The 24,470-nt window shown below is 40.0% G+C and overlaps 47 non-coding genes and 6 pseudogenes across 47 annotated transcripts; all 53 read right to left on the bottom strand.

Moving 5' to 3' along the window:
- Positions 1 to 190: 190 nt before the first annotated feature.
- LOC146013375 (5S ribosomal RNA) lies at positions 191 to 309 on the bottom strand. The gene has a single exon (XR_014446351.1). It is a non-coding gene; the product is annotated as a 5S ribosomal RNA (ribosomal RNA).
- A 346-nt stretch (positions 310 to 655) lies between these two features.
- LOC146013373 (5S ribosomal RNA) lies at positions 656 to 774 on the bottom strand. Its single transcript, XR_014446349.1, has one exon. It is a non-coding gene; the product is annotated as a 5S ribosomal RNA (ribosomal RNA).
- Positions 775 to 1,119: 345 nt separating this feature from the next.
- LOC146013372 (5S ribosomal RNA) lies at positions 1,120 to 1,238 on the bottom strand. The gene has a single exon (XR_014446348.1). It is a non-coding gene; the product is annotated as a 5S ribosomal RNA (ribosomal RNA).
- Positions 1,239 to 1,583: 345 nt separating this feature from the next.
- Positions 1,584 to 1,702, bottom strand: LOC146010678 (5S ribosomal RNA; annotated as a pseudogene).
- Positions 1,703 to 2,044: 342 nt separating this feature from the next.
- LOC146017570 (5S ribosomal RNA) lies at positions 2,045 to 2,163 on the bottom strand. The gene has a single exon (XR_014450437.1). It is a non-coding gene; the product is annotated as a 5S ribosomal RNA (ribosomal RNA).
- Positions 2,164 to 2,508: 345 nt separating this feature from the next.
- Positions 2,509 to 2,627, bottom strand: LOC146016292 (5S ribosomal RNA). The gene has a single exon (XR_014449188.1). It is a non-coding gene; the product is annotated as a 5S ribosomal RNA (ribosomal RNA).
- A 345-nt stretch (positions 2,628 to 2,972) lies between these two features.
- Positions 2,973 to 3,091, bottom strand: LOC146015531 (5S ribosomal RNA). Its single transcript, XR_014448450.1, has one exon. It is a non-coding gene; the product is annotated as a 5S ribosomal RNA (ribosomal RNA).
- Positions 3,092 to 3,437: 346 nt separating this feature from the next.
- On the bottom strand, positions 3,438 to 3,556 carry LOC146016817 (5S ribosomal RNA). The gene has a single exon (XR_014449696.1). It is a non-coding gene; the product is annotated as a 5S ribosomal RNA (ribosomal RNA).
- A 346-nt stretch (positions 3,557 to 3,902) lies between these two features.
- Positions 3,903 to 4,021, bottom strand: LOC146015313 (5S ribosomal RNA). Its single transcript, XR_014448238.1, has one exon. It is a non-coding gene; the product is annotated as a 5S ribosomal RNA (ribosomal RNA).
- A 345-nt stretch (positions 4,022 to 4,366) lies between these two features.
- LOC146016696 (5S ribosomal RNA) lies at positions 4,367 to 4,485 on the bottom strand. Its single transcript, XR_014449578.1, has one exon. It is a non-coding gene; the product is annotated as a 5S ribosomal RNA (ribosomal RNA).
- Positions 4,486 to 4,830: 345 nt separating this feature from the next.
- Positions 4,831 to 4,949, bottom strand: LOC146014786 (5S ribosomal RNA). The gene has a single exon (XR_014447730.1). It is a non-coding gene; the product is annotated as a 5S ribosomal RNA (ribosomal RNA).
- Positions 4,950 to 5,295: 346 nt separating this feature from the next.
- Positions 5,296 to 5,414, bottom strand: LOC146016004 (5S ribosomal RNA). The gene has a single exon (XR_014448908.1). It is a non-coding gene; the product is annotated as a 5S ribosomal RNA (ribosomal RNA).
- A 345-nt stretch (positions 5,415 to 5,759) lies between these two features.
- Positions 5,760 to 5,878, bottom strand: LOC146015519 (5S ribosomal RNA). Its single transcript, XR_014448438.1, has one exon. It is a non-coding gene; the product is annotated as a 5S ribosomal RNA (ribosomal RNA).
- Positions 5,879 to 6,223: 345 nt separating this feature from the next.
- Positions 6,224 to 6,342, bottom strand: LOC146010825 (5S ribosomal RNA; annotated as a pseudogene).
- A 345-nt stretch (positions 6,343 to 6,687) lies between these two features.
- LOC146016786 (5S ribosomal RNA) lies at positions 6,688 to 6,806 on the bottom strand. Its single transcript, XR_014449664.1, has one exon. It is a non-coding gene; the product is annotated as a 5S ribosomal RNA (ribosomal RNA).
- Positions 6,807 to 7,152: 346 nt separating this feature from the next.
- Positions 7,153 to 7,271, bottom strand: LOC146016003 (5S ribosomal RNA). The gene has a single exon (XR_014448907.1). It is a non-coding gene; the product is annotated as a 5S ribosomal RNA (ribosomal RNA).
- A 345-nt stretch (positions 7,272 to 7,616) lies between these two features.
- Positions 7,617 to 7,735, bottom strand: LOC146013371 (5S ribosomal RNA). Its single transcript, XR_014446347.1, has one exon. It is a non-coding gene; the product is annotated as a 5S ribosomal RNA (ribosomal RNA).
- A 345-nt stretch (positions 7,736 to 8,080) lies between these two features.
- LOC146014872 (5S ribosomal RNA) lies at positions 8,081 to 8,199 on the bottom strand. The gene has a single exon (XR_014447813.1). It is a non-coding gene; the product is annotated as a 5S ribosomal RNA (ribosomal RNA).
- A 345-nt stretch (positions 8,200 to 8,544) lies between these two features.
- Positions 8,545 to 8,663, bottom strand: LOC146014600 (5S ribosomal RNA). Its single transcript, XR_014447549.1, has one exon. It is a non-coding gene; the product is annotated as a 5S ribosomal RNA (ribosomal RNA).
- Positions 8,664 to 9,008: 345 nt separating this feature from the next.
- LOC146012842 (5S ribosomal RNA) lies at positions 9,009 to 9,127 on the bottom strand. The gene has a single exon (XR_014445839.1). It is a non-coding gene; the product is annotated as a 5S ribosomal RNA (ribosomal RNA).
- Positions 9,128 to 9,472: 345 nt separating this feature from the next.
- On the bottom strand, positions 9,473 to 9,591 carry LOC146013370 (5S ribosomal RNA). Its single transcript, XR_014446346.1, has one exon. It is a non-coding gene; the product is annotated as a 5S ribosomal RNA (ribosomal RNA).
- A 346-nt stretch (positions 9,592 to 9,937) lies between these two features.
- LOC146017262 (5S ribosomal RNA) lies at positions 9,938 to 10,056 on the bottom strand. Its single transcript, XR_014450136.1, has one exon. It is a non-coding gene; the product is annotated as a 5S ribosomal RNA (ribosomal RNA).
- Positions 10,057 to 10,401: 345 nt separating this feature from the next.
- On the bottom strand, positions 10,402 to 10,520 carry LOC146014323 (5S ribosomal RNA). Its single transcript, XR_014447271.1, has one exon. It is a non-coding gene; the product is annotated as a 5S ribosomal RNA (ribosomal RNA).
- A 345-nt stretch (positions 10,521 to 10,865) lies between these two features.
- On the bottom strand, positions 10,866 to 10,984 carry LOC146014322 (5S ribosomal RNA). The gene has a single exon (XR_014447270.1). It is a non-coding gene; the product is annotated as a 5S ribosomal RNA (ribosomal RNA).
- Positions 10,985 to 11,330: 346 nt separating this feature from the next.
- LOC146011090 (5S ribosomal RNA) lies at positions 11,331 to 11,449 on the bottom strand (annotated as a pseudogene).
- A 345-nt stretch (positions 11,450 to 11,794) lies between these two features.
- On the bottom strand, positions 11,795 to 11,913 carry LOC146013369 (5S ribosomal RNA). The gene has a single exon (XR_014446345.1). It is a non-coding gene; the product is annotated as a 5S ribosomal RNA (ribosomal RNA).
- Positions 11,914 to 12,258: 345 nt separating this feature from the next.
- Positions 12,259 to 12,377, bottom strand: LOC146015507 (5S ribosomal RNA). Its single transcript, XR_014448426.1, has one exon. It is a non-coding gene; the product is annotated as a 5S ribosomal RNA (ribosomal RNA).
- Positions 12,378 to 12,723: 346 nt separating this feature from the next.
- LOC146015368 (5S ribosomal RNA) lies at positions 12,724 to 12,842 on the bottom strand. Its single transcript, XR_014448292.1, has one exon. It is a non-coding gene; the product is annotated as a 5S ribosomal RNA (ribosomal RNA).
- Positions 12,843 to 13,187: 345 nt separating this feature from the next.
- On the bottom strand, positions 13,188 to 13,306 carry LOC146013368 (5S ribosomal RNA). The gene has a single exon (XR_014446344.1). It is a non-coding gene; the product is annotated as a 5S ribosomal RNA (ribosomal RNA).
- Positions 13,307 to 13,652: 346 nt separating this feature from the next.
- LOC146017244 (5S ribosomal RNA) lies at positions 13,653 to 13,771 on the bottom strand. Its single transcript, XR_014450115.1, has one exon. It is a non-coding gene; the product is annotated as a 5S ribosomal RNA (ribosomal RNA).
- Positions 13,772 to 14,116: 345 nt separating this feature from the next.
- LOC146011647 (5S ribosomal RNA) lies at positions 14,117 to 14,225 on the bottom strand (annotated as a pseudogene).
- Positions 14,226 to 14,570: 345 nt separating this feature from the next.
- LOC146014785 (5S ribosomal RNA) lies at positions 14,571 to 14,689 on the bottom strand. Its single transcript, XR_014447729.1, has one exon. It is a non-coding gene; the product is annotated as a 5S ribosomal RNA (ribosomal RNA).
- A 346-nt stretch (positions 14,690 to 15,035) lies between these two features.
- Positions 15,036 to 15,154, bottom strand: LOC146016002 (5S ribosomal RNA). Its single transcript, XR_014448906.1, has one exon. It is a non-coding gene; the product is annotated as a 5S ribosomal RNA (ribosomal RNA).
- A 345-nt stretch (positions 15,155 to 15,499) lies between these two features.
- Positions 15,500 to 15,618, bottom strand: LOC146015495 (5S ribosomal RNA). The gene has a single exon (XR_014448415.1). It is a non-coding gene; the product is annotated as a 5S ribosomal RNA (ribosomal RNA).
- Positions 15,619 to 15,963: 345 nt separating this feature from the next.
- Positions 15,964 to 16,082, bottom strand: LOC146010824 (5S ribosomal RNA; annotated as a pseudogene).
- Positions 16,083 to 16,427: 345 nt separating this feature from the next.
- On the bottom strand, positions 16,428 to 16,546 carry LOC146016670 (5S ribosomal RNA). Its single transcript, XR_014449553.1, has one exon. It is a non-coding gene; the product is annotated as a 5S ribosomal RNA (ribosomal RNA).
- A 345-nt stretch (positions 16,547 to 16,891) lies between these two features.
- On the bottom strand, positions 16,892 to 17,010 carry LOC146013367 (5S ribosomal RNA). Its single transcript, XR_014446343.1, has one exon. It is a non-coding gene; the product is annotated as a 5S ribosomal RNA (ribosomal RNA).
- A 345-nt stretch (positions 17,011 to 17,355) lies between these two features.
- On the bottom strand, positions 17,356 to 17,474 carry LOC146014321 (5S ribosomal RNA). The gene has a single exon (XR_014447269.1). It is a non-coding gene; the product is annotated as a 5S ribosomal RNA (ribosomal RNA).
- Positions 17,475 to 17,820: 346 nt separating this feature from the next.
- On the bottom strand, positions 17,821 to 17,939 carry LOC146014871 (5S ribosomal RNA). Its single transcript, XR_014447812.1, has one exon. It is a non-coding gene; the product is annotated as a 5S ribosomal RNA (ribosomal RNA).
- Positions 17,940 to 18,284: 345 nt separating this feature from the next.
- On the bottom strand, positions 18,285 to 18,403 carry LOC146014599 (5S ribosomal RNA). Its single transcript, XR_014447548.1, has one exon. It is a non-coding gene; the product is annotated as a 5S ribosomal RNA (ribosomal RNA).
- A 345-nt stretch (positions 18,404 to 18,748) lies between these two features.
- LOC146012762 (5S ribosomal RNA) lies at positions 18,749 to 18,867 on the bottom strand. The gene has a single exon (XR_014445797.1). It is a non-coding gene; the product is annotated as a 5S ribosomal RNA (ribosomal RNA).
- A 345-nt stretch (positions 18,868 to 19,212) lies between these two features.
- Positions 19,213 to 19,331, bottom strand: LOC146013366 (5S ribosomal RNA). The gene has a single exon (XR_014446342.1). It is a non-coding gene; the product is annotated as a 5S ribosomal RNA (ribosomal RNA).
- A 346-nt stretch (positions 19,332 to 19,677) lies between these two features.
- Positions 19,678 to 19,796, bottom strand: LOC146010736 (5S ribosomal RNA; annotated as a pseudogene).
- Positions 19,797 to 20,141: 345 nt separating this feature from the next.
- On the bottom strand, positions 20,142 to 20,260 carry LOC146014320 (5S ribosomal RNA). Its single transcript, XR_014447268.1, has one exon. It is a non-coding gene; the product is annotated as a 5S ribosomal RNA (ribosomal RNA).
- Positions 20,261 to 20,606: 346 nt separating this feature from the next.
- On the bottom strand, positions 20,607 to 20,725 carry LOC146017181 (5S ribosomal RNA). Its single transcript, XR_014450053.1, has one exon. It is a non-coding gene; the product is annotated as a 5S ribosomal RNA (ribosomal RNA).
- Positions 20,726 to 21,070: 345 nt separating this feature from the next.
- On the bottom strand, positions 21,071 to 21,189 carry LOC146013365 (5S ribosomal RNA). Its single transcript, XR_014446341.1, has one exon. It is a non-coding gene; the product is annotated as a 5S ribosomal RNA (ribosomal RNA).
- A 345-nt stretch (positions 21,190 to 21,534) lies between these two features.
- Positions 21,535 to 21,653, bottom strand: LOC146015483 (5S ribosomal RNA). Its single transcript, XR_014448404.1, has one exon. It is a non-coding gene; the product is annotated as a 5S ribosomal RNA (ribosomal RNA).
- A 346-nt stretch (positions 21,654 to 21,999) lies between these two features.
- On the bottom strand, positions 22,000 to 22,118 carry LOC146015367 (5S ribosomal RNA). The gene has a single exon (XR_014448291.1). It is a non-coding gene; the product is annotated as a 5S ribosomal RNA (ribosomal RNA).
- A 345-nt stretch (positions 22,119 to 22,463) lies between these two features.
- On the bottom strand, positions 22,464 to 22,582 carry LOC146013364 (5S ribosomal RNA). Its single transcript, XR_014446340.1, has one exon. It is a non-coding gene; the product is annotated as a 5S ribosomal RNA (ribosomal RNA).
- A 346-nt stretch (positions 22,583 to 22,928) lies between these two features.
- Positions 22,929 to 23,047, bottom strand: LOC146015312 (5S ribosomal RNA). The gene has a single exon (XR_014448237.1). It is a non-coding gene; the product is annotated as a 5S ribosomal RNA (ribosomal RNA).
- A 345-nt stretch (positions 23,048 to 23,392) lies between these two features.
- LOC146014367 (5S ribosomal RNA) lies at positions 23,393 to 23,511 on the bottom strand. Its single transcript, XR_014447318.1, has one exon. It is a non-coding gene; the product is annotated as a 5S ribosomal RNA (ribosomal RNA).
- Positions 23,512 to 23,856: 345 nt separating this feature from the next.
- Positions 23,857 to 23,975, bottom strand: LOC146014784 (5S ribosomal RNA). Its single transcript, XR_014447728.1, has one exon. It is a non-coding gene; the product is annotated as a 5S ribosomal RNA (ribosomal RNA).
- Positions 23,976 to 24,321: 346 nt separating this feature from the next.
- On the bottom strand, positions 24,322 to 24,440 carry LOC146016001 (5S ribosomal RNA). The gene has a single exon (XR_014448905.1). It is a non-coding gene; the product is annotated as a 5S ribosomal RNA (ribosomal RNA).
- Between the last annotated feature and the right edge of the window lie 30 nt (positions 24,441 to 24,470).

Genomic DNA, 24,470 nt, shown 5'->3' with positions numbered 1-24,470 from the left:
TACTAAAGAGGCTCAACACTGTTTAGCTGCCAAAAGCAGTTGGAATTGGGCCTAAACAGTTTGGTAAGTCTTTAGGTGATGGCTATTGTGTCTGTTTGACCTCTTCCAAATGTCTGTGCTGGCAATAAAAAGAAAAAGTTTCCTATTTAAATAGCTAGAGAATAAAAACAATTTGCCAGTAATGTGAAAAAACCTACAGCACCTGGTGTTCCCATGTGGTCTCCCACCCAAGTACTAACCAGGCCCAACACTGCTTAGCTTCCAAGATCAGACGAGATTGGGCCTATCCAATGTGGTATGGCTGTAGGTGAGTTAAAGGCACTTTTTTGCCCTCTTCTACTTCTATCACCAGGTAAGCTAATACAAAAGTTTCCTAACTGTATTGGCTTACTGAAAAAAATCATGTGTTGGTAATGTAAAAAGACCTACAGGACATGATATTAGCAGGGGGGTCTTAAATTAAACTACAAAAGAGGCTCAACACTGTTTAGCTGCCAAAAGCAGTTGGAATTGGGCCTAAACAGTGTGGTAAGTCTTTAGGTGATGGCTATTGTGTCTGTTTGACCTCTTCCAAATGTCTGTACTGGCAATAAAAAGAAAAAGTTTCCTATTTAAATAGCTAGAGAATAAAAACAATTTGCCAGTAATGTGAAAAAACCTACAGCACCTGGTGTTCCCATGTGGTCTCCCACCCAAGTACTAACCAGGCCCAACACTGCTTAGCTTCCAAGATCAGACGAGATTGGGCCTATCCAATGTGGTATGGCTGTAGGTGAGATACAGGCACTTTTTTGCCCTCTTCTACTTCTATCACCAGGTAAGCTAATACAAAAGTTTCCTAACTGTATTGGCTTACTGAAAAAAATCATGCGTTGGTAATGTAAAAAGACCTACAGGACATGATATTAGCAAGGGGTCTTAAATTAAACTACAAAAGAGGCTCAACACTGTTTAGCTGCCAAAAGCAGTTGGAATTGAGCCTAAACAGTGTGGTAAGTCTTTAGGTGATGGCTATTGTGTCTGTTTGACCTCTTCCAAATGTCTGTACTGGCAATAAAAAGAAAAAGTTTCCAATTTAAATAGCTAGAGAATAAAAACAATTTGCCTGTAATGTGAAAAAACCTACAGCACCTGGTGTTCCCATGTGGTCTCCCACCCAAGTACTAACCAGGCCCAACACTGCTTAGCTTCCAAGATCAGACGAGATTGGGCCTATCCAATGTGGTATGGCTGTAGGTGAGATACAGGCACTTTTTTGCCCTCTTCTACTTCTATCACCAGGTAAGCTAATAAAAAAGTTTCCTAACTGTATTGGCTTACTGAAAAAAATCATGTGTTGGTAATGTAAAAAGACCTACAGGACATGATATTAGCAGGGGGTCTTAAATTAAACTACTAAAGAGGCTCAACACTGTTTAGCTGCCAAAAGCAGTTGGAATTGGTCCTAAACAGTGTGGTAAGTCTTTAGGTGATGGCTATTGTGTCTGTTTGACCTCTTCCAAATGTCTGTGCTGGCAATAAAAAGAAAAAGTTTCCTATTTAAATAGCTAGAGAATAAAAACAATTTGCCAGTAATGTGAAAAAACCTACAGCACCTGGTGTTCCCATGTGGTCTCCCACACAAGTACTAACCAGGCCCAACACTGCTTAGCTTCCAAGATCAGACGAGATTGGGCCTATCCAACGTGGTATGGCTGTGAGTTAAAGGCACTTTTTTGCCCTCTTCTACTTCTATCACCAGGTAAGCTAATACAAAAGTTTCCTAACTGTATTGGCTTACTGAAAAAAATCATGTGTTGGTAATGTAAAAAGACCTACAGGACATGATATTAGCAGGGGGTCTTAAATTAAACTACAAAAGAGGCTCAACACTGTTTAGCTGCCAAAAGCAGTTGGAATTGAGCCTAAACAGTGTGGTAAGTCTTTAGGTGATGGCTATTGTGTCTGTTTGACCTCTTCCAAATGTCTGTGCTGGCAATAAAAAGAAAAAAGTTTCCAATATAAATAGCTAGAGAATAAAAACAATTTGCCAGTAATGTGAAAAAACCTACAGCACCTGGTGTTCCCATGTGGTCTCCCACCCAAGTACTAACCAGGCCCAACACTGCTTAGCTTCGAAGATCAGACGAGATTGGGCCTATCCACTGTGGTATGGCTGTAGGTGAGTTAAAGGCACTTTTTTGCCCTCTTCTACTTCTATCACCAGGTAAGCTAATACAAAAGTTTCCTAACTGTATTGGTTTACTGAAAAAAATCATGTGTTGGTAATGTAAAAAGACCTACAGGACATGATATTAGCAGGGGGTCTTAAATTAAACTACAAAAGAGGCTCAACACTGTTTAGCTGCCAAAAGCAGTTGTAATTGAGCCTAAACAGTGTGGTAAGTCTTTAGGTGATGGCTATTGTGTCTGTTTGACCTCTTCCAAATGTCTGTGCTGGCAATAAAAAGAAAAAGTTTCCAATTTAAATAGCTAGAGAATAAAAACAATTTGCCTGTAATGTGAAAAAACCTACAGCACCTGGTGTTCCCATGTGGTCTCCCACCCAAGTACTAACCAGGGCCAACACTGCTTAGCTTCCAAGATCAGACGAGATTGGGCCTATCCAATGTGGTATGGCTGTAGGTGAGATACAGGCACTTTTTTGCCCTCTTCTACTTCTATCACCAGGTAAGCTAATACAAAAGTTTCCTAACTGTATTGGCTTACTGAAAAAAATCATGTGTTGGTAATGTAAAAAGACCTACAGGACATGATATTAGCAGGGGGTCTTAAATTAAACTACTAAAGAGGCTCAACACTGTTTAGCTGCCAAAAGCAGTTGGAATTGAGCCTAAACAGTGTGGTAAGTCTTTAGGTGATGGCTATTGTGTCTGTTTGACCTCTTCCAAATGTCTGTGCTGGCAATAAAAAGAAAAAGTTTCCAATTTAAATAGCTAGAGAATGAAAACAATTTGCCAGTAATGTGAAAAAACCTACAGCACCTGGTGTTCCCAGGTGGTCTCCCACCCAAGTACTAACCAGGCCCAACACTGCTTAGCTTCCAAGATCAGACGAGATTGGGCCTATCCAATGTGGTATGGCTGTAGGTGAGATACAGGCACTTTTTTGCCCTCTTCTACTTCTATCACCAGGTAAGCTAATAAAAAAGTTTCCTAACTGTATTGGCTTACTTAAAAAAAATCATGTGTTGGTAATGTAAAAAGACCTACAGGACATGATATTAGCAGGGGGTCTTAAATTAAGCTACTAAACAGGCTCAACACTGTTTAGCTGCCAAAAGCAGTTGGAATTGGGCCTAAACAGTGTGGTAAGTCTTTATGTGATGGCTATTGTGTCTGTTTGACCTCTTCCAAATGTCTGTACTGGCAATAAAAATAAAAAGTTTCCAATTTAAATAGCTAGAGAATAAAAACAATTTGCCTGTAATGTGAAAAAACATACAGTACCTGGTGTTCCCATGTGGTCTCCCACCCAAGTACTAACCAGGCCCAACACTGCTTAGCTTCCAAGATCAGACGAGATTGGGCCTATCCAATGTGGTATGGCTGTAGGTGAGATACAGGCACTTTTTTGCCCTCTTCTACTTCTATCACCAGGTAAGCTAATAAAAAAGTTTCCTAACTGTATTGGCTTACTGAAAAAAATCATGTGTTGGTAATGTAAAAAGACCTACAGGACATGATATTAGCAGGGGGGTCTTAAATTAAGCTACTAAACAGGCTCAACACTGTTTAGCTGCCAAAAGCAGTTGGAATTGGGCCTAAACAGTGTGGTAAGTCTTTATGTGATGGCTATTGTGTCTGTTTGACCTCTTCCAAATGTCTGTACTGGCAATAAAAATAAAAAGTTTCCAATTTAAATAGCTAGAGAATAAAAACAATTTGCCTGTAATGTGAAAAAACATACAGCACCTGGTGTTCCCATGTGGTCTCCCACCCAAGTACTAACCAGGCCCAACACTGCTTAGCTTCCAAGATCAGACGAGATTGGGCCTATCCAATGTGGTATGGCTGTAGGTGAGATACATGCACTTTTTTGCCCTCTTCTACTTCTATCACCAGGTAAGCTAATAAAAAAGTTTCCTAACTGTATTGGCTTACTGAAAAAAATCATGTGTTGGTAATGTAAAAAGACCTACAGGACATGATATTAGCAGGGGGTCTTAAATTAAACTACTAAAGAGGCTCAACACTGTTTAGCTGCCAAAAGCAGTTGGAATTGGGCCTAAACAGTTTGGTAAGTCTTTAGGTGATGGCTATTGTGTCTGTTTGACCTCTTCCAAATGTCTGTGCTGGCAATAAAAAGAAAAAGTTTCCTATTTAAATAGCTAGAGAATAAAAACAATTTGCCAGTAATGTGAAAAAACCTATAGCACCTGGTGTTCCCATGTGGTCTCCCACCCAAGTACTAACCAGGCCCAACACTGCTTAGCTTCCAAGATCAGACGAGATTGGGCCTATCCAATGTGGTATGGCTGTAAGTGAGATACAGGCACTTTTTTGCCCTCTTCTACTTCTATCACCAGGTAAGCTAATAAAAAAGTTTCCTAACTGTATTGGCTTACTGAAAAAAATCATGTGTTGGTAATGTAAAAAGACCTACAGGACATGATATTAGCAGGGGGTCTTAAATTAAACTACTAAAGAGGCTCAACACTGTTTAGCTGCCAAAAGCAGTTGGAATTGGGCCTAAACAGTTTGGTAAGTCTTTAGGTGATGGCTATTGTGTCTGTTTGACCTCTTCCAAATGTCTGTGCTGGCAATAAAAAGAAAAAGTTTCCTATTTAAATAGCTAGAGAATAAAAACAATTTGCCAGTAATGTGAAAAAACCTACAGCACCTGGTGTTCCCATGTGGTCTCCCACCCAAGTACTAACCAGGCCCAACACTGCTTAGCTTCCAAAATCAGATGAGATTGGGCCTATCCAATGTGGTATGGCTGTAGGTGAGCTAAAGGCACTATTTTGCCCTCTTCTACTTCTATCACCAGGTAAGCTAATACAAAAGTTTCCTAACTGTATTGGCTTACTGAAAAAAATCATGTGTTGGTAATGTAAAAAGACCTACAGGACATGATATTAGCAGGGGGGTCTTAAATTAAACTACAAAAGAGGCTCAACACTGTTTAGCTGCCAAAAGCAGTTGGAATTGGGCCTAAACAGTGTGGTAAGTCTTTAGGTGATGGCTATTGTGTCTGTTTGACCTCTTCCAAATGTCTGTACTGGCAATAAAAAGAAAAAGTTTCCAATTTAAATAGCTAGAGAATAAAAACAATTTGCCTGTAATGTGAAAAAACCTACAGCACCTGGTGTTCCCAGGTGGTCTCCCACCCAAGTACTAACCAGGCTCAACACTGCTTAGCTTCCAAGATCAGACGAGATTGGGCCTATCCAATGTGGTATGGCTGTAGGTGAGATACAGGCACTTTTTTGCCCTCTTCTATTTCTATCACCAGGTAAGCTAATACAAAAGTTTCCTAACTGTATTGGCTTACTGAAAAAAATCGAGTGTTGGTAATGTAAAAAGACCTACAGGACATGATATTAGCAAGGGGTCTTAAATTAAACTACAAAAGAGGCTCAACACTGTTTAGCTGCCAAAAGCAGTTGGAATTGAGCCTAAACAGTGTGGTAAGTCTTTAGGTGATGGCTATTGTGTCTGTTTGACCTCTTCCAAATGTCTGTGCTGGCAATAAAAAGAAAAAGTTTCCAATTTAAATAGCTAGAGAATAAAAACAATTTGCCAGTAATGTGAAAAAACCTACAGCACCTGGTGTTCCCAGGTGGTCTCCCACCCAAGTACTAACCAGGCCCAACACTGCTTAGCTTCCAAGATCAGACGAGATTGGGCCTATCCAATGTGGTATGGCTGTAGGTGAGATACATGCACTTTTTTGCCCTCTTCTACTTCTATCACCAGGTAAGCTAATAAAAAAGTTTCCTAACTGTATTGGCTTACTGAAAAAAATCATGTGTTGGTAATGTAAAAAGACCTACAGGACATGATATTAGCAGGGGGTCTTAAATTAAACTACTAAACAGGCTCAACACTGTTTAGCTGCCAAAAGCAGTTGGAATTGGGCTAAAACAGTGTGGTAAGTCTTTAGGTAATGGCTATTGTGTCTGTTTGACCTCTTCCAAATGTCTGTACTGGCAATAAAAAGAAAAAGTTTCCAATTTAAATAGCTAGAGAATAAAAACAATTTGCCAGTAATGTGAAATAAACTACAGCACCTGGTGTTCCCATGTGGTCTCCCACCCAAGTACTAACCAGGCCCAACACTGCTTAGCTTCGAAGATCAGACGAGATTGGGCCTATCCACTGTGGTATGGCTGTAGGTGAGTTAAAGGCACTTTTTTGCCCTCTTCTACTTCTATCACCAGGTAAGCTAATACAAAAGTTTCCTAACTGTATTGGTTTACTGAAAAAAATCATGTGTTGGTAATGTAAAAAGACCTACAGGACATGATATTAGCAGGGGGTCTTAAATTAAACTACAAAAGAGGCTCAACACTGTTTAGCTGCCAAAAGCAGTTGTAATTGAGCCTAAACAGTGTGGTAAGTCTTTAGGTGATGGCTATTGTGTCTGTTTGACCTCTTCCAAATGTCTGTGCTGGCAATAAAAAGAAAAAGTTTCCAATTTAAATAGCTAGAGAATAAAAACAATTTGCCTGTAATGTGAAAAAACCTACAGCACCTGGTGTTCCCATGTGGTCTCCCACCCAAGTACTAACCAGGCCCAACATTGCTTAGCTTCCAAGATCAGACGAGATTGGGCCTATCCAATGTGGTATGGCTGTAGGTGAGTTAAAGGCACTTTTTTGCCCTCTTCTACTTCTATCACCAGGTAAGCTAATACAAAAGTTTCCTAACTGTATTGGCTTACTGAAAAAAATCATGTGTTGGTAATGTAAAAAGACCTACAGGACATGATATTAGCAGGGGGGTCTTAAATTAAACTACAAAAGAGGCTCAACACTGTTTAGCTGCCAAAAGCAGTTGGAATTGGGCCTAAACAGTGTGGTAAGTCTTTAGGTGATGGCTATTGTGTCTGTTTGACCTCTTCCAAATGTCTGTACTGGCAATAAAAAGAAAAAGTTTCCAATTTAAATAGCTAGAGAATAAAAACAATTTGCCTGTAATGTGAAAAAACCTACAGCACCTGGTGTTCCCAGGTGGTCTCCCACCCAAGTACTAACCAGGCTCAACACTGCTTAGCTTCCAAGATCAGACGAGATTGGGCCTATCCAATGTGGTATGGCTGTAGGTGAGATACAGGCACTTTTTTGCCCTCTTCTACTTCTATCACCAGGTAAGCTAATACAAAAGTTTCCTAACTGTATTGGCTTACTGAAAAAAATCATGTGTTGGTAATGTAAAAAAACCTACAGGACATGATATTAGCAAGGGGTCTTAAATTAAACTACAAAAGAGGCTCAACACTGTTTAGCTGCCAAAAGCAGTTGGAATTGAGCCTAAACAGTGTGGTAAGTCTTTAGGTGATAGCTATTGTGTCTGTTTGACCTCTTCCAAATGTCTGTACTGGCAATAAAAAGAAAAAGTTTCCAATTTAAATAGCTAGAGAATAAAAACAATTTGCCTGTAATGTGAAAAAACCTACAGCACCTGGTGTTCCCATGTGGTCTCCCACCCAAGTACTAACCAGGCCCAACACTGCTTAGCTTCCAAGATCAGACGAGATTGGGCCTATCCAATGTGGTATGGCTGTAGGTGAGATACAGGCACTTTTTTGCCCTCTTCTACTTCTATCACCAGGTAAGCTAATAAAAAAGTTTCCTAACTGTATTGGCTTACTGAAAAAAATCATGTGTTGGTAATGTAAAAAGACCTACAGGACATGATATTAGCAGGGGGTCTTAAATTAAACTACAAAAGAGGCTCAACACTGTTTAGCTGCCAAAAGCAGTTGGAATTGAGCCTAAACAGTGTGGTAAGTCTTTAGGTGATGGCTATTGTGTCTGTTTGACCTCTTCCAAATGTCTGTGCTGGCAATAAAAAGAAAAAGTTTCCAATATAAATAGCTAGAGAATAAAAACAATTTGCCTGTAATGTGAAAAACCCTACAGCACCTGGTGTTCCCAGGTGGTCTCCCACCCAAGTACTAACCAGGCCCAACACTGCTTAGCTTCCAAGATCAGACGAGATTGGGCCTATCCAATGTGGTATGGCTGTAGGTGAGTTAAAGGCACTTTTTTGCCCTCTTCTACTTCTATCACCAGGTAAGCTAATACAAAAGTTTCCTAACTGTATTGGCTTACTGAAAAAAATCATGTGTTGGTAATGTAAAAAGACCTACAGGACATGATATTAGCAGGGGGTCTTAAATTAAACTACTAAAGAGGCTCAACACTGTTTAGCTGCCAAAAGCAGTTGGAATTGAGCCTAAACAGTGTGGTAAGTCTTTAGGTGATGGCTATTGTGTCTGTTTGACCTCTTCCAAATGTCTGTGCTGGCAATAAAAAGAAAAAGTTTCCAATATAAATAGCTAGAGAATAAAAACAATTTGCCTGTAATGTGAAAAAACCTACAGCACCTGGTGTTCCCAGGTGGTCTCCCACACAAGTACTAACCAGGCCCAACACTGCTTAGCTTCCAAGATCAGACGAGATTGGGCCTATCCAATGTGGTATGGCTGTAGGTGAGTTAAAGGCACTTTTTTGCCCTCTTCTACTTCTATCACCAGGTAAGCTAATACAAAAGTTTCCTAACTGTATTGGCTTACTGAAAAAAATCATGTGTTGGTAATGTAAAAAGACCTACAGGACATGATATTAGCAGGGGGTCTTAAATTAAACTACTAAAGAGGCTCAACATTGTTAAGCTGCCAAAAGCAGTTGGAATTGGGCCTAAACAGTGTGGTAAGTCTTTAGGTGATGGCTATTGTGTCTGTTTGACCTCTTCCAAATGTCTGTACTGGCAATAAAAAGAAAAAGTTTCCAATTTAAATAGCTAGAGAATAAAAACAATTTGCCTGTAATATGAAAAAACCTACAGCACCTGGTGTTCCCATGTGGTCTCCCACCCAAGTACTAACCAGGCCCAACACTGCTTAGCTTCCAAGATCAGATGAGATTGGGCCTATCCAATGTGGTATGGCTGTAGGTGAGATACAGGCACTTTTTTGCCCTCTTCTACTTCTATCACCAGGTAAGCTAATAAAAAAGTTTCCTAACTGTATTGGCTTACTGAAAAAAATCATGTGTTGGTAATGTAAAAAGACCTACAGGACATGATATTAGCAGGGGGTCTTAAATTAAACTACTAAAGAGGCTCAACACTGTTTAGCTGCCAAAAGCAGTTGGAATTGGGCCTAAACAGTTTGGTAAGTCTTTAGGTGATGGCTATTGTGTCTGTTTGACCTCTTCCAAATGTCTGTGCTGGCAATAAAAAGAAAAAGTTTCCTATTTAAATAGCTAGAGAATAAAAACAATTTGCCAGTAATGTGAAAAAACCTACAGCACCTGGTGTTCCCATGTGGTCTCCCACCCAAGTACTAACCAGGCCCAACACTGCTTAGCTTCCAAGATCAGACGAGATTGGGCCTATCCAATGTGGTATGGCTGTAGGTGAGTTGAAGGCACTTTTTTGCCCTCTTCTACTTCTATCACCAGGTAAGCTAATACAAAAGTTTCCTAACTGTATTGGCTTACTGAAAAAAATCATGTGTTGGTAATGTAAAAAGACCTACAGGACATGATATTAGCAGGGGGGTCTTAAATTAAACTACAAAAGAGGCTCAACACTGTTTAGCTGCCAAAAGCAGTTGGAATTGGGCCTAAACAGTGTGGTAAGTCTTTAGGTGATGGCTATTGTGTCTGTTTGACCTCTTCCAAATGTCTGTACTGGCAATAAAAAGAAAAAGTTTCCAATTTAAATAGCTAGAGAATAAAAACAATTTGCCTGTAATGTGAAAAAACCTACAGCACCTGGTGTTCCCAGGTGGTCTCCCACACAAGTACTAACCAGGCTCAACACTGCTTAGCTTCCAAGATCAGACGAGATTGGGCCTATCCAATGTGGTATGGCTGTAGGTGAGATACAGGCACTTTTTTGCCCTCTTCTACTTCTATCACCAGGTAAGCTAATACAAAAGTTTCCTAACTGTATTGGCTTACTGAAAAAAATCATGCGTTGGTAATGTAAAAAGACCTACAGGACATGATATTAGCAAGGGGTCTTAAATTAAACTACAAAAGAGGCTCAACACTGTTTAGCTGCCAAAAGCAGTTGGAATTGGTCCTAAACAGTGTGGTAAGTCTTTAGGTGATGGCTATTGTGTCTGTTTGACCTCTTCCAAATGTCTGTGCTGGCAATAAAAAGAAAAAGTTTCCTATTTAAATAGCTAGAGAATAAAAACAATTTGCCAGTAATGTGAAAAAACCTACAGCACCTGGTGTTCCCATGTGGTCTCCCACCCAAGTACTAACCAGGCCCAACACTGCTTAGCTTCCAAGATCAGACGAGATTGGGCCTATCCAACGTGGTATGGCTGTAGGTGAGTTAAAGGCACTTTTTTGCCCTCTTCTACTTCTATCACCAGGTAAGCTAATACAAAAGTTTCCTAACTGTATTGGCTTACTGAAAAAAATCATGTGTTGGTAATGTAAAAAGACCTACAGGACATGATATTAGCAGGGGGTCTTAAATTAAACTACAAAAGAGGCTCAACACTGTTTAGCTGCCAAAAGCAGTTGGAATTGAGCCTAAACAGTGTGGTAAGTCTTTAGGTGATGGCTATTGTGTCTGTTTGACCTCTTCCAAATGTCTGTGCTGGCAATAAAAAGAAAAAGTTTCCTATTTAAATAGCTAGAGAATAAAAACAATTTGCCAGTAATGTGAAAAAACCTACAGCACCTGGTGTTCCCATGTGGTCTCCCACCCAAGTACTAACCAGGCCCAACACTGCTTAGCTTCCAAGATCAGACGAGATTGGGCCTATCCAACGTGGTATGGCTGTAGGTGAGTTAAAGGCACTTTTTTGCCCTCTTCTACTTCTATCACCAGGTAAGCTAATACAAAAGTTTCCTAACTGTATTGGCTTACTGAAAAAAATCATGTGTTGGTAATGTAAAAAGACCTACAGGACATGATATTAGCAGGGGGTCTTAAATTAAACTACAAAAGAGGCTCAACACTGTTTAGCTGCCAAAAGCAGTTGGAATTGAGCCTAAACAGTGTGGTAAGTCTTTAGGTGATGGCTATTGTGTCTGTTTGACCTCTTCCAAATGTCTGTGCTGGCAATAAAAATAAAAAAGTTTCCAATATAAATAGCTAGAGAATAAAAACAATTTGCCAGTAATGTGAAAAAACCTACAGCACCTGGTGTTCCCATGTGGTCTCCCACCCAAGTACTAACCAGGCCCAACACTGCTTAGCTTCGAAGATTAGACGAGATTGGGCTTATCCACTGTGGTATGGCTGTAGGTGAGTTAAAGGCACTTTTTTGCCCTCTTCTACTTCTATCACCAGGTAAGCTAATACAAAAGTTTCCTAACTGTATTGGTTTACTGAAAAAAATCATGTGTTGGTAATGTAAAAAGACCTACAGGACATGATATTAGCAGGGGGTCTTAAATTAAACTACAAAAGAGGCTCAACACTGTTTAGCTGCCAAAAGCAGTTGTAATTGAGCCTAAACAGTGTGGTAAGTCTTTAGGTGATGGCTATTGTGTCTGTTTGACCTCTTCCAAATGTCTGTGCTGGCAATAAAAAGAAAAAGTTTCCAATTTAAATAGCTAGAGAATAAAAACAATTGGCCTGTAATGTGAAAAAACCTACAGCACCTGGTGTTCCCATGTGGTCTCCCACCCAAGTACTAACCAGGCCCAACACTGCTTAGCTTCCAAGATCAGACGAGATTGGGCCTATCCAATGTGGTATGGCTGTAGGTGAGATACAGGCACTTTTTTGCCCTCTTCTACTTCTATCACCAGGTAAGCTAATACAAAAGTTTCCTAACTGTATTGGCTTACTGAAAAAAATCATGTGTTGGTAATGTAAAAAGACCTACAGGACATGATATTAGCAGGGGGTCTTAAATTAAACTACTAAAGAGGCTCAACACTGTTTAGCTGCCAAAAGCAGTTGGAATTGAGCCTAAACAGTGTGGTAAGTCTTTAGGTGATGGCTATTGTGTCTGTTTGACCTCTTCCAAATGTCTGTGCTGGCAATAAAAAGAAAAAGTTTCCAATTTAAATAGCTAGAGAATGAAAACAATTTGCCAATAATGTGAAAAAACCTACAGCACCTGGTGTTCCCAGGTGGTCTCCCACCCAAGTACTAACCAGGCCCAACACTGCTTAGCTTCCAAGATCAGACGAGATTGGGCCTATCCAATGTGGTATGGCTGTAGGTGAGATACAGGCACTTTTTTGCCCTCTTCTACTTCTATCACCAGGTAAGCTAATAAAAAAGTTTCCTAACTGTATTGGCTTACTTAAAAAAAATCATGTGTTGGTAATGTAAAAAGACCTACAGGACATGATATTAGCAGGGGGTCTTAAATTAAGCTACTAAACAGGCTCAACACTGTTTAGCTGCCAAAAGCAGTTGGAATTGGGCCTAAACAGTGTGGTAAGTCTTTATGTGATGGCTATTGTGTCTGTTTGACCTCTTCCAAATGTCTGTACTGGCAATAAAAATAAAAAGTTTCCAATTTAAATAGCTAGAGAATAAAAACAATTTGCCTGTAATGTGAAAAAACCGACAGCACCTGGTGTTCCCATGTGGTCTCCCACCCAAGTACTAACCAGGCCCAACACTGCTTAGCTTCCAAGATCAGACGAGATTGGGCCTATCCAATGTGGTATGGCTGTAGGTGAGATACAGGCACTTTTTTGCCCTCTTCTACTTCTATCACCAGGTAAGCTAATAAAAAAGTTTCCTAACTGTATTGGCTTACTGAAAAAAATCATGTGTTGGTAATGTAAAAAGACCTACAGGACATGATATTAGCAGGGGGTCTTAAATTAAACTACTAAAGAGGCTCAATACTGTTTAGCTGCCAAAAGCAGTTGGAATTGGGCCTAAACAGTTTGGTAAGTCTTTAGGTGATGGCTATTGTGTCTGTTTGACCTCTTCCAAATGTCTGTGCTGGCAATAAAAAGAAAAAGTTTCCTATTTAAATAGCTAGAGAATAAAAACAATTTGCCAGTAATGTGAAAAAACCTACAGCACCTGGTGTTCCCATGTGGTCTCCCACCCAAGTACTAACCAGGCCCAACACTGCTTAGCTTCCAAGATCAGACGAGATTGGGCCTATCCAATGTGGTATGGCTGTAGGTGAGTTAAAGGCACTTTTTTGCCCTCTTCTACTTCTATCACAAGGTAAGCTAATACAAAAGTTTCCTAACTGTATTGGCTTACTGAAAAAAATCATGTGTTGGTAATGTAAAAAGACCTACAGGACATGATATTAGCAGGGGGGTCTTAAATTAAGCTACTAAACAGGCTCAACACTGTTTAGCTGCCAAAAGCAGTTGGAATTGGGCCTAAACAGTGTGGTAAGTCTTTATGTGATGGCTATTGTGTCTGTTTGACCTCTTCCAAATGTCTGTACTGGCAATAAAAATAAAAAGTTTCCAATTTAAATAGCTAGAGAATAAAAACAATTTGCCTGTAATGTGAAAAAACATACAGCACCTGGTGTTCCCATGTGGTCTCCCACCCAAGTACTAACCAGGCCCAACACTGCTTAGCTTCCAAGATCAGACGAGATTGGGCCTATCTAATGTGGTATGGCTGTAGGTGAGATACATGCACTTTTTTGCCCTCTTCTACTTCTATCACCAGGTAAGCTAATAAAAAAGTTTCCTAACTGTATTGGCTTACTGAAAAAAATCATGTGTTGGTAATGTAAAAAGACCTACAGGACATGATATTAGCAGGGGGTCTTAAATTAAACTACTAAAGAGGCTCAACACTGTTTAGCTGCCAAAAGCAGTTGGAATTGGGCCTAAACAGTTTGGTAAGTCTTTAGGTGATGGCTATTGTGTCTGTTTGACCTCTTCCAAATGTCTGTGCTGGCAATAAAAAGAAAAAGTTTCCTATTTAAATAGCTAGAGAATAAAAACAATTTGCCAGTAATGTGAAAAAACCTATAGCACCTGGTGTTCCCATGTGGTCTCCCACCCAAGTACTAACCAGGCCCAACACTGCTTAGCTTCCAAGATCAGGCCTATCCAATGTGGTATGGCTGTAAGTGAGATACAGGCACTTTTTTGCCCTCTTCTACTTCTATCACCAGGTAAGCTAATAAAAAAGTTTCCTAACTGTATTGGCTTACTGAAAAAAATCATGTGTTGGTAATGTAAAAAGACCTACAGGACATGATATTAGCAGGGGGTCTTAAATTAAACTACTAAAGAGGCTCAACACTGTTTAGCTGCCAAAAGCAGTTGGAATTGGGCCTAAACAGTTTGGTAAGTCTTTAGGTGATGGCTATTGTGTCTGTTTGACCTCTTCCAAATGTCTGTGCTGGCAATAAAAAGAAAAAGTTTCCTATTTAAATAGCTAGAGAATAAAAACAATTTGCCAGTAATGTGAAAAAACCTACAGCACCTGGTGTTCCCATGTGGTCTCCCACCCAAGTACTAACCAGGCCCAACACTGCTTAGCTTCCAAAATCAGATGAGATTGGGCCTATCCAATGTGGTATGGCTGTAGGTGAGCTAAAGGCACTATTTTGCCCTCTTCTACTTCTATCACCAGGTAAGCTAATACAAAAGTTTCCTAACTGTATTGGCTTACTGAAAAAAATCATGTGTTGGTAATGTAAAAAGACCTACAGGACATGATATTAGCAGGGGGGTCTTAAATTAAACTACAAAAGAGGCTCAACACTGTTTAGCTGCCAAAAGCAGTTGGAATTGGGCCTAAACAGTGTGGTAAGTCTTTAGGTGATGGCTATTGTGTCTGTTTGACCTCTTCCAAATGTCTGTACTGGCAATAAAAAGAAAAAGTTTCCAATTTAAATAGCTAGAGAATAAAAACAATTTGCCTGTAATGTGAAAAAACCTACAGCACCTGGTGTTCCCAGGTGGTCTCCCACCCAAGTACTAACCAGGCTCAACACTGCTTAGCTTCCAAGATCAGACGAGATTGGGCCTATCCAATGTGGTATGGCTGTAGGTGAGCTACAGGCACTTTTTTGCCCTCTTCTATTTCTATCACCAGGTAAGCTAATACAAAAGTTTCCTAACTGTATTGGCTTACTGAAAAAAATCATGTGTTGGTAATGTAAAAAGACCTACAGGACATGATATTAGCAAGGGGTCTTAAATTAAACTACAAAAGAGGCTCAACACTGTTTAGCTGCCAAAAGCAGTTGGAATTGAGCCTAAACAGTGTGGTAAGTCTTTAGGTGATGGCTATTGTGTCTGTTTGACCTCTTCCAAATGTCTGTGCTGGCAATAAAAAGAAAAAGTTTCCAATTTAAATAGCTAGAGAATAAAAACAATTTGCCAGTAATGTGAAAAAACCTACAGCACCTGGTGTTCCCAGGTGGTCTCCCACCCAAGTACTAACCAGGCCCAACACTGCTTAGCTTCCAAGATCAGACGAGATTGGGCCTATCCAATGTGGTATGGCTGTAGGTGAGATACATGCACTTTTTTGCCCTCTTCTACTTCTATCACCAGGTAAGCTAATAAAAAAGTTTCCTAACTGTATTGGCTTACTGAAAAAAATCATGTGTTGGTAATGTAAAAAGACCTACAGGACATGATATTAGCAGGGGGTCTTAAATTAAACTACTAAACAGGCTCAACACTGTTTAGCTGCCAAAAGCAGTTGGAATTGGGCTAAAACAGTGTGGTAAGTCTTTAGGTAATGGCTATTGTGTCTGTTTGACCTCTTCCAAATGTCTGTACTGGCAATAAAAAGAAAAAGTTTCCAATTTAAATAGCTAGAGAATAAAAACAATTTGCCAGTAATGTGAAATAAACTACAGCACCTGGTGTTCCCATGTGGTCTCCCACCCAAGTACTAACCAGGCCCAACACTGCTTAGCTTCGAAGATCAGACGAGATTGGGCCTATCCACTGTGGTATGGCTGTAGGTGAGTTAAAGGCACTTTTTTGCCCTCTTCTACTTCTATCACCAGGTAAGCTAATACAAAAGTTTCCTAACTGTATTGGTTTACTGAAAAAAATCATGTGTTGGTAATGTAAAAAGACCTACAGGACATGATATTAGCAGGGGGTCTTAAATTAAACTACAAAAGAGGCTCAACACTGTTTAGCTGCCAAAAGCAGTTGTAATTGAGCCTAAACAGTGTGGTAAGTCTTTAGGTGATGGCTATTGTGTCTGTTTGACCTCTTCCAAATGTCTGTGCTGGCAATAAAAAGAAAAAGTTTCCAATTTAAATAGCTAGAGAATAAAAACAATTTGCCTGTAATGTGAAAAAACCTACAGCACCTGGTGTTCCCATGTGGTCTCCCACCCAAGTACTAACCAGGCCCAACATTGCTTAGCTTCCAAGATCAGACGAGATTGGGCCTATCCAATGTGGTATGGCTGTAGGTGAGTTAAAGGCACTTTTTTGCCCTCTTCTACTTCTATCACCAGGTAAGCTAATACAAAAGTTTCCTAACTGTATTGGCTTACTGAAAAAAATCATGTGTTGGTAATGTAAAAAAACCTACAGGACATGATATTAGCAAGGGGTCTTAAATTAAACTACAAAAGAGGCTCAACACTGTTTAGCTGCCAAAAGCAGTTGGAATTGAGCCTAAACAGTGTGGTAAGTCTTTAGGTGATAGCTATTGTGTCTGTTTGACCTCTTCCAAATGTCTGTACTGGCAATAAAAAGAAAAAGTTTCCAATTTAAATAGCTAGAGAATAAAAACAATTTGCCTGTAATGTGAAAAAACCTACAGCACCTGGTGTTCCCATGTGGTCTCCCACCCAAGTACTAACCAGGCCCAACACTGCTTAGCTTCCAAGATCAGACGAGATTGGGCCTATCCAATGTGGTATGGCTGTAGGTGAGATACAGGCACTTTTTTGCCCTCTTCTACTTCTATCACCAGGTAAGCTAATAAAAAAGTTTCCTAACTGTATTGGCTTACTGAAAAAAATCATGTGTTGGTAATGTAAAAAGACCTACAGGACATGATATTAGCAGGGGGTCTTAAATTAAACTACTAAAGAGGCTCAACACTGTTTAGCTGCCAAAAGCAGTTGGAATTGGGCCTAAACAGTGTGGTAAGTCTTTAGGTGATGGCTATTGTGTCTGTTTGACCTCTTCCAAATGTCTGTGCTGGCAATAAAAAGAAAAAGTTTCCTATTTAAATAGCTAGAGAATAAAAACAATTTGCCAGTAATGTGAAAAAACCTACAGCACCTGGTGTTCCCATGTGGTCTCCCACCCAAGTACTAACCAGGCCCAACACTGCTTAGCTTCCAAGATCAGACGAGATTGGGCCTATCCAACGTGGTATGGCTGTAGGTGAGTTAAAGGCACTTTTTTGCCCTCTTCTACTTCTATCACCAGGTAAGCTAATACAAAAGTTTCCTAACTGTATTGGCTTACTGAAAAAAAATCATGTGTTGGTAATGTAAAAAGACCTACAGGACATGATATTAGCAGGGGGTCTTAAATTAAACTACAAAAGAGGCTCAACACTGTTTAGCTGCCAAAAGCAGTTGGAATTGAGCCTAAACAGTGTGGTAAGTCTTTAGGTGATGGCTATTGTGTCTGTTTGACCTCTTCCAAATGTCTGTGCTGGCAATAAAAAGAAAAAGTTTCCAATATAAATAGCTAGAGAATAAAAACAATTTGCCTGTAATGTGAAAAACCCTACAGCACCTGGTGTTCCCAGGTGGTCTCCCACCCAAGTACTAACCAGGCCCAACACTGCTTAGCTTCCAAGATCAGACGAGATTGGGCCTATCCAATGTGGTATGGCTGTAGGTGAGTTAAAGGCACTTTTTTGCCCTCTTCTACTTCTATCACCAGGTAAGCTAATACAAAAGTTTCCTAACTGTATTGGCTTACTGAAAAAAATCATGTGTTGGTAATGTAAAAAGACCTACAGGACATGATATTAGCAGGGGGTCTTAAATTAAACTACTAAAGAGGCTCAACACTGTTTAGCTGCCAAAAGCAGTTGGAATTGAGCCTAAACAGTGTGGTAAGTCTTTAGGTGATGGCTATTGTGTCTGTTTGACCTCTTCCAAATGTCTGTGCTGGCAATAAAAAGAAAAAGTTTCCAATATAAATAGCTAGAGAATAAAAACAATTTGCCTGTAATGTGAAAAAACCTACAGCACCTGGTGTTCCCAGGTGGTCTCCCACACAAGTACTAACCAGGCCCAACACTGCTTAGCTTCCAAGATCAGACGAGATTGGGCCTATCCAATGTGGTATGGCTGTAGGTGAGTTAAAGGCACTTTTTTGCCCTCTTCTACTTCTATCACCAGGTAAGCTAATACAAAAGTTTCCTAACTGTATTGGCTTACTGAAAAAAATCATGTGTTGGTAATGTAAAAAGACCTACAGGACATGATATTAGCAGGGGGTCTTAAATTAAACTACTAAAGAGGCTCAACATTGTTAAGCTGCCAAAAGCAGTTGGAATTGGGCCTAAACAGTGTGGTAAGTCTTTAGGTGATGGCTATTGTGTCTGTTTGACCTCTTCCAAATGTCTGTACTGGCAATAAAAAGAAAAAGTTTCCAATTTAAATAGCTAGAGAATAAAAACAATTTGCCTGTAATATGAAAAAACCTACAGCACCTGGTGTTCCCATGTGGTCTCCCACCCAAGTACTAACCAGGCCCAACACTGCTTAGCTTCCAAGATCAGATGAGATTGGGCCTATCCAATGTGGTATGGCTGTAGGTGAGATACAGGCACTTTTTTGCCCTCTTCTACTTCTATCACCAGGTAAGCTAATAAAAAAGTTTCCTAACTGTATTGGCTTACTGAAAAAAATCATGTGTTGGTAATGTAAAAAGACCTACAGGACATGATATTAGCAGGGGGTCTTAAATTAAACTACTAAAGAGGCTCAACACTGTTTAGCTGCCAAAAGCAGTTGGAATTGGGCCTAAACAGTTTGGTAAGTCTTTAGGTGATGGCTATTGTGTCTGTTTGACCTCTTCCAAATGTCTGTGCTGGCAATAAAAAGAAAAAGTTTCCTATTTAAATAGCTAGAGAATAAAAACAATTTGCCAGTAATGTGAAAAAACCTACAGCACCTGGTGTTCCCATGTGGTCTCCCACCCAAGTACTAACCAGGCCCAACACTGCTTAGCTTCCAAGATCAGACGAGATTGGGCCTATCCAATGTGGTATGGCTGTAGGTGAGTTAAAGGCACTTTTTTGCCCTCTTCTACTTCTATCACCAGGTAAGCTAATACAAAAGTTTCCTAACTGTATTGGCTTACTGAAAAAAATCATGTGTTGGTAATGTAAAAAGACCTACAGGACATGATATTAGCAGGGGGGTCTTAAATTAAACTACAAAAGAGGCTCAACACTGTTTAGCTGCCAAAAGCAGTTGGAATTGGGCCTAAACAGTGTGGTAAGTCTTTAGGTGATGGCTATTGTGTCTGTTTGACCTCTTCCAAATGTCTGTACTGGCAATAAAAAGAAAAAGTTTCCAATTTAAATAGCTAGAGAATAAAAACAATTTGCCTGTAATGTGAAAAAACCTACAGCACCTGGTGTTCCCAGGTGGTCTCCCACACAAGTACTAACCAGGCTCAACACAGCTTAGCTTCCAAGATCAGACGAGATTGGGCCTATCCAATGTGGTATGGCTGTAGGTGAGATACAGGCACTTTTTTGCCCTCTTCTACTTCTATCACCAGGTAAGCTAATACAAAAGTTTCCTAACTGTATTGGCTTACTGAAAAAAATCATGCGTTGGTAATGTAAAAAGACCTACAGGACATGATATTAGCAAGGGGTCTTAAATTAAACTACAAAAGAGGCTCAACACTGTTTAGCTGCCAAAAGCAGTTGGAATTGGTCCTAAACAGTGTGGTAAGTCTTTAGGTGATGGCTATTGTGTCTGTTTGACCTCTTCCAAATGTCTGTGCTGGCAATAAAAAGAAAAAGTTTCCTATTTAAATAGCTAGAGAATAAAAACAATTTGCCAGTAATGTGAAAAAACCTACAGCACCTGGTGTTCCCATGTGGTCTCCCACCCAAGTACTAACCAGGCCCAACACTGCTTAGCTTCCAAGATCAGACGAGATTGGGCCTATCCAACGTGGTATGGCTGTAGGTGAGTTAAAGGCACTTTTTTGCCCTCTTCTACTTCTATCACCAGGTAAGCTAATACAAAAGTTTCCTAACTGTATTGGCTTACTGAAAAAAATCATGTGTTGGTAATGTAAAAAGACCTACAGGACATGATATTAGCAGGGGGTCTTAAATTAAACTACAAAAGAGGCTCAACACTGTTTAGCTGCCAAAAGCAGTTGGAATTGAGCCTAAACAGTGTGGTAAGTCTTTAGGTGATGGCTATTGTGTCTGTTTGACCTCTTCCAAATGTCTGTGCTGGCAATAAAAATAAAAAAGTTTCCAATATAAATAGCTAGAGAATAAAAACAATTTGCCAGTAATGTGAAAAAACCTACAGCACCTGGTGTTCCCATGTGGTCTCCCACCCAAGTACTAACCAGGCCCAACACTGCTTAGCTTCGAAGATCAGACGAGATTGGGCTTATCCACTGTGGTATGGCTGTAGGTGAGTTAAAGGCACTTTTTTGCCCTCTTCTACTTCTATCACCAGGTAAGCTAATACAAAAGTTTCCTAACTGTATTGGTTTACTGAAAAAAATCATGTGTTGGTAATGTAAAAAGACCTACAGGACATGATATTAGCAGGGGGTCTTAAATTAAACTACAAAAGAGGCTCAACACTGTTTAGCTGCCAAAAGCAGTTGTAATTGAGCCTAAACAGTGTGGTAAGTCTTTAGGTGATGGCTATTGTGTCTGTTTGACCTCTTCCAAATGTCTGTGCTGGCAATAAAAAGAAAAAGTTTCCAATTTAAATAGCTAGAGAATAAAAACAATTGGCCTGTAATGTGAAAAAACCTACAGCACCTGGTGTTCCCATGTGGTCTCCCACCCAAGTACTAACCAGGCCCAACACTGCTTAGCTTCCAAGATCAGACGAGATTGGGCCTATCCAATGTGGTATGGCTGTAGGTGAGATACAGGCACTTTTTTGCCCTCTTCTACTTCTATCACCAGGTAAGCTAATACAAAAGTTTCCTAACTGTATTGGCTTACTGAAAAAAATCATGTGTTGGTAATGTAAAAAGACCTACAGGACATGATATTAGCAGGGGGTCTTAAATTAAACTACTAAAGAGGCTCAACACTGTTTAGCTGCCAAAAGCAGTTGGAATTGAGCCTAAACAGTGTGGTAAGTCTTTAGGTGATGGCTATTGTGTCTGTTTGACCTCTTCCAAATGTCTGTGCTGGCAATAAAAAGAAAAAGTTTCCAATTTAAATAGCTAGAGAATGAAAACAATTTGCCAATAATGTGAAAAAACCTACAGCACCTGGTGTTCCCAGGTGGTCTCCCACCCAAGTACTAACCAGGCCCAACACTGCTTAGCTTCCAAGATCAGACGAGATTGGGCCTATCCAATGTGGTATGGCTGTAGGTGAGATACAGGCACTTTTTTGCCCTCTTCTACTTCTATCACCAGGTAAGCTAATAAAAAAGTTTCCTAACTGTATTGGCTTACTTAAAAAAAATCATGTGTTGGTAATGTAAAAAGACCTACAGGACATGATATTAGCAGGGGGTCTTAAATTAAGCTACTAAACAGGCTCAACACTGTTTAGCTGCCAAAAGCAGTTGGAATTGGGCCTAAACAGTGTGGTAAGTCTTTATGTGATGGCTATTGTGTCTGTTTGACCTCTTCCAAATGTCTGTACTGGCAATAAAAATAAAAAGTTTCCAATTTAAATAGCTAGAGAATAAAAACAATTTGCCTGTAATGTGAAAAAACCGACAGCACCTGGTGTTCCCATGTGGTCTCCCACCCAAGTACTAACCAGGCCCAACACTGCTTAGCTTCCAAGATCAGACGAGATTGGGCCTATCCAATGTGGTATGGCTGTAGGTGAGATACAGGCACTTTTTTGCCCTCTTCTACTTCTATCACCAGGTAAGCTAATAAAAAAGTTTCCTAACTGTATTGGCTTACTGAAAAAAATCATGTGTTGGTAATGTAAAAAGACCTACAGGACATGATATTAGCAGGGGGTCTTAAATTAAACTACTAAAGAGGCTCAATACTGTTTAGCTGCCAAAAGCAGTTGGAATTGGGCCTAAACAGTTTGGTAAGTCTTTAGGTGATGGCTATTGTGTCTGTTTGACCTCTTCCAAATGTCTGTGCTGGCAATAAAAAGAAAAAGTTTCCTATTTAAATAGCTAGAGAATAAAAACAATTTGCCAGTAATGTGAAAAAACCTACAGCACCTGGTGTTCCCATGTGGTCTCCCACCCAAGTACTAACCAGGCCCAACACTGCTTAGCTTCCAAGATCAGACGAGATTGGGCCTATCCAATGTGGTATGGCTGTAGGTGAGTTAAAGGCACTTTTTTGCCCTCTTCTACTTCTATCACCAGGTAAGCTAATACAAAAGTTTCCTAACTGTATTGGCTTACTGAAAAAAATCATGTGTTGGTAATGTAAAAAGACCTACAGGACATGATATTAGCAGGGGGGTCTTAAATTAAGCTACTAAACAGGCTCAACACTGTTTAGCTGCCAAAAGCAGTTGGAATTGGGCCTAAACAGTGTGGTAAGTCTTTATGTGATGGCTATTGTGTCTGTTTGACCTCTTCCAAATGTCTGTACTGGCAATAAAAATAAAAAGTTTCCAATTTAAATAGCTAGAGAATAAAAACAATTTGCCTGTAATGTGAAAAAACATACAGCACCTGGTGTTCCCATGTGGTCTCCCACCCAAGTACTAACCAGGCCCAACACTGCTTAGCTTCCAAGATCAGACGAGATTGGGCCTATCCAATGTGGTATGGCTGTAGGTGAGATACATGCACTTTTTTGCCCTCTTCTACTTCTATCACCAGGTAAGCTAATAAAAAAGTTTCCTAACTGTATTGGCTTACTGAAAAAAATCATGTGTTGGTAATGTAAAAAGACCTACAGGACATGATATTAGCAGGGGGTCTTAAATTAAACTACTAAAGAGGCTCAACACTGTTTAGCTGCCAAAAGCAGTTGGAATTGGGCCTAAACAGTTTGGTAAGTCTTTAGGTGATGGCTATTGTGTCTGTTTGACCTCTTCCAAATGTCTGTGCTGGCAATAAAAAGAAAAAGTTTCCTATTTAAATAGCTAGAGAATAAAAACAATTTGCCAGTAATGTGAAAAAACCTACAGCACCTGGTGTTCCCATGTGGTCTCCCACCCAAGTACTAACCAGGCCCAACACTGCTTAGCTTCCAAGATCAGACGAGATTGGGCCTATCCAATGTGGTATGGCTGTAAGTGAGATACAGGCACTTTTTTGCCCTCTTCTACTTCTATCACCAGGTAAGCTAATAAAAAAGTTTCCTAACTGTATTGGCTTACTGAAAAAAATCATGTGTTGGTAATGTAAAAAGACCTACAGGACATGATATTAGCAGGGGGTCTTAAATTAAACTACTAAAGAGGCTCAACACTGTTTAGCTGCCAAAAGCAGTTGGAATTGGGCCTAAACAGTTTGGTAAGTCTTTAGGTGATGGCTATTGTGTCTGTTTGACCTCTTCCAAATGTCTGTGCTGGCAATAAAAAGAAAAAGTTTCCTATTTAAATAGCTAGAGAATAAAAACAATTTGCCAGTAATGTGAAAAAACCTACAGCACCTGGTGTTCCCATGTGGTCTCCCACCCAAGTACTAACCAGGCCCAACACTGCTTAGCTTCCAAAATCAGATGAGATTGGGCCTATCCAATGTGGTATGGCTGTAGGTGAGCTAAAGGCACTATTTTGCCCTCTTCTACTTCTATCACCAGGTAAGCTAATACAAAAGTTTCCTAACTGTATTGGCTTACTGAAAAAAATCATGTGTTGGTAATGTAAAAAGACCTACAGGACATGATATTAGCAGGGGGGTCTTAAATTAAACTACAAAAGAGGCTCAACACTGTTTAGCTGCCAAAAGCAGTTGGAATTGGGCCTAAACAGTGTGGTAAGTCTTTAGGTGATGGCTATTGTGTCTGTTTGACCTCTTCCAAATGTCTGTACTGGCAATAAAAAGAAAAAGTTTCCAATTTAAATAGCTAGAGAATAAAAACAATTTGCCTGTAATGTGAAAAAACCTACAGCACCTGGTGTTCCCAGGTGGTCTCCCACCCAAGTACTAACCAGGCTCAACACTGCTTAGCTTCCAAGATCAGACGAGATTGGGCCTATCCAATGTGGTATGGCTGTAGGTGAGATACAGGCACTTTTTTGCCCTCTTCTA

This window comes from Crinia signifera, chromosome 6, assembly GCF_055691185.1.
Source record: "Crinia signifera chromosome 6, ASM5569118v1, whole genome shotgun sequence".
NCBI lineage: Eukaryota > Metazoa > Chordata > Amphibia > Anura > Myobatrachidae > Crinia > Crinia signifera.
The sequence above is the reverse complement of the archived record's forward strand: the minus strand, read 5'-3'. Positions and strand labels throughout refer to the sequence as shown.